Source organism: Macrobrachium rosenbergii, chromosome 1, assembly GCF_040412425.1.
Source record: "Macrobrachium rosenbergii isolate ZJJX-2024 chromosome 1, ASM4041242v1, whole genome shotgun sequence".
Lineage (NCBI taxonomy): Eukaryota > Metazoa > Arthropoda > Malacostraca > Decapoda > Palaemonidae > Macrobrachium > Macrobrachium rosenbergii.
In genome coordinates this window covers 74,365,303-74,369,177 of record NC_089741.1, presented here as the reverse complement: position 1 = coordinate 74,369,177, position 3,875 = coordinate 74,365,303, and positions in this window count along the sequence as shown.

Below are 3,875 nucleotides of genomic sequence, written 5' to 3'. Positions count from 1 at the left end.
TGAGAATTGCCATTCGAATATATGGAGTTTTTGATTTTCTGCATACCGATTGGCTCTTAAAAAACCGCCCATTTTCGGTCACGTCATAGAAGCTTTTAGAACAAATTTTCTTATGCAATCTGGATCCAATATTATGCCAATTTACAAAAGCGTTGTATGAGAGACCACGTGGTATTTCCAAAAAAAAAAAAAAAAAAAAAAAAAAACGGTTCCTTCGAGTCGCTAATTTGCTACGTTGACAACAGGAACTGACAAGCAATGAAAACTTGTCGCGAACACAGGATTCAGTCATGTGTTGGAAAAGAGAAATTCCTTTAACATATTTCCCTAGCATTATTGTATCTACCAGTGACACTTGCGTCTCTGTCCTTTACCCATTACATTTTAGCTCAATTTGCCCTTTTAGTTTCCAAGCAAAAAGTGGCGATGGAGGGAGAGGTCAACAACTACTTTGTCCCCTCGTTCATCCACTACCCTCATTTCTCCCCTCAGAATATATATTCAAATTTTTTTCTTCTTCCCTCTCTCTCTCTCTTTTTTGTCTATATTTTCCTATATCCATTTAGTCGTACATTCATCTTTGAACGGGGTCAAGTGCAATCAGCTAATAGAAGGGAACATTAATATTACAGATCACTGGAATTCAAAGGTTGGAAGTACAAAAATTATGAGATTTTATTTTTCTAGCGATTTTCTTTGATCTCTTTTCCGTGAAAAGCGCTCTGGGGGTCTATATAATATCACTGCTGTGCTCGTATGTATCTGTTATATTTCATACCATATATATCGACTCGCACTAAGGTATACATGACGGGATTTTTCGATCAAAATAAACATAATCATTCAGGACAAATTTAAAAAATTATGACTCAAGTCGCGTATTATAGATCCCATATTTTAATGTCAAATGCAGCTGCAGATAGCTTTAATCACGAACATTGACTCATATCTCACCGCATAATATTAAGGCAAACGTCAGGTCTCATGGACTGACTTCGAATCACACATGGCAAATTACCTCAAAGTACTCCTTCTCTTTTAAAATTTCTTTTTGAGAACATAAACAATGACCTTCAAAGGCCTTTTTCTTCTTGTTATCACATGCAAATCCGAATGCTGCATGTAGTGTCAGGGTCGAATGCCTGGAGGGGATCATGTAATGTTGATTAAGGGAAAGATGGGCTCAGTGAGTGAAGATGGAAAAAATTCTTTCAAAAGGGTGTGTGTTTTTTTTTTATGTTCATTAAACTATTTCCTGTGCATACGCATATAATATTACGTACCAATTAAAGTTATCAAAGAATTATAATTTTCATCAGTATCAGTAGAATCTCGAATTTGTTTTCTAACTAGCATGTGATTATGTATTTAATTATTATGACTTAAGAGAATTGAGTACCTTTCCGATATGTGTAACCTTTTGTCATTAACGACCTTGGAAATAATAACAATTCAATCATATCCATATTTATGCAACCACACACACGCACACACAAACACACCTATGAACACAGAATTAAAAAAAGATAAATAAATTAGTATATATATATATATATATATATATATATATATATATATATATATATATATATATATATATACATATATATACATATATATATATATATATATATATATATATATATATATATATATATATATATATATATATATATATATATATATATATATATATATATATATATATATATATATATATATATATATATATATATATATATATATATATATATATATATATATATATATATATATATATATATATATACATACATACATATATATATATATATATATACATACATACATATATATATATATATATATATATATATATATATATATATATATATATATATATATATATATATATATATATATATATATATATATATATATATATATATATATATATATATATATATATATATATATATATATATATATATATATATATATATATATATATATTGTCATAGTCACTTTTCTACGTGACCACCAGATTCATAAACTGTAAATAAAAATGGGACTGGAATGGACTGATGGACTGCAACAACCCAAGGAGGAGGGAGCAAAAGAAAATACTCGAAGTGTCTCAAACCTAATTTATTAACCTAAATTTACATTAATTACATTGAGTCCAGGTTTTGGAAAGCACAGAGACATAATTGGTCATTATCATAATTTATAAATAAAGTCAATTAACTTCAACTAAACAATCAGAATAAATAAACATTACATAGCAGCAATAAACAAGCCAATGACCATTTAAACATACACATTACCAATAATCAATAATAATATGAGCCATACACTTGCTCATCACAAATTACAACAACAATAACCAATAATATGAGCCACACACTTGCGCATCACAACAATACCATGAGCCATACTCTGCTCCTCAAAAATAAATAAATCAGGTAATTAACAATTATACATCACAGTGAAATAAACAATGATTACCCAGAGCCATACACTGCTCTTCCAACAAATCTAAATGAAATAAATATCATAAACGGGGTAATCATCCAGAACCCCAATCCACGATCCTCAAGGTCGACCATCGTATACTGCTGAGACATCACCAAAGACCACGACAGAGACGATGCGACAGCCACTTCACTGTCCCAGAAGGATATCTCCTCAAAACTGGTAACCATGGTTTGGTCACCACCTCGACCTCGGGAGCTGGGTTGACGTCCTCCTTGACACCAGCAGGTGACCCACACCTGCCGTATCAAGACCATCACCAACAACTAGGTGATACTTCAAAAAATGCTGCTGGTTGTTCTCAACTACATCACGAGAACCTGTCGATCTGCCTTCCAAAACCTGACTAAGGAAGAAAAACAAAAAGAGACGAACGTAACCTCGCCTCCTCACACAAAACAGGAGTGCAGGTTAACAAACTAAACAAAGTTGTTTCAGTTTAACAACCGAAAAACCTTACACCTCCCTGCTTAACCAAAAAAAATTTTTAAAGAAAAAATTTTCTTAAAAGACACTTTCGCACTGTTCCCCCAAAAGATGCCACAGAACCACCAGCCAGAACAGAACCCAATCCTGGCCACAAGGTCGCCATTTGTCATTGTCACTTTTCTACGTGACCACCAGATTCATAAACTATAAATAAAAATGGGACTGGAATGGACTGATGGACTGCAACAACCCAAGGAGGAGGGAGCAAAAGAAAATACTCGAAGTGTCTCAAACCTAATTTTTTAAACTAAATTATTTACATTAATTACATTGAGTCCAGGTTTTGGAAAGCACAGAGACATAAATGGTCATTATCATAATTATAAATAAAGTCAATTAACTTCAACTAAACAATCAGAATAAATAAACATTACACAGCAGCAATAAACAAACCAATGACCATTTAAACATACACATTACCAATAATCAATAATAATATGACCCATACACTTGCTCATCACAAATTACAAGAACAATAACCAATAATATGAGCCACACACTTGCTCATCACAACAATACCATGAGCCATACTCTGCTCCTCAAAAATAAATAAATCAGGTAATTAACAATTATACATCACAGTGAAATAAACAATGATTACCCAGAGCCATACACTGCTCCTCCAACAAATCTAAATGAAATAAATATCATAAACGGGGTAATCATCCAGAACCCCAATCCACGATCCTCAAGGTCGACCATCGTATACTGCTGAGACATCACCAAAGACCACAACAGAGACGATGCGACAGCCACTTCGCGGCCCCAGAAGGATATCTCTTCAAAACTGGTAACCATGGTTTGGTCACCACCTCGACCTCGGGAGCTGGGTTGACGTCCTCCTTGACATCAGCAGGTGACCCACACCTGCC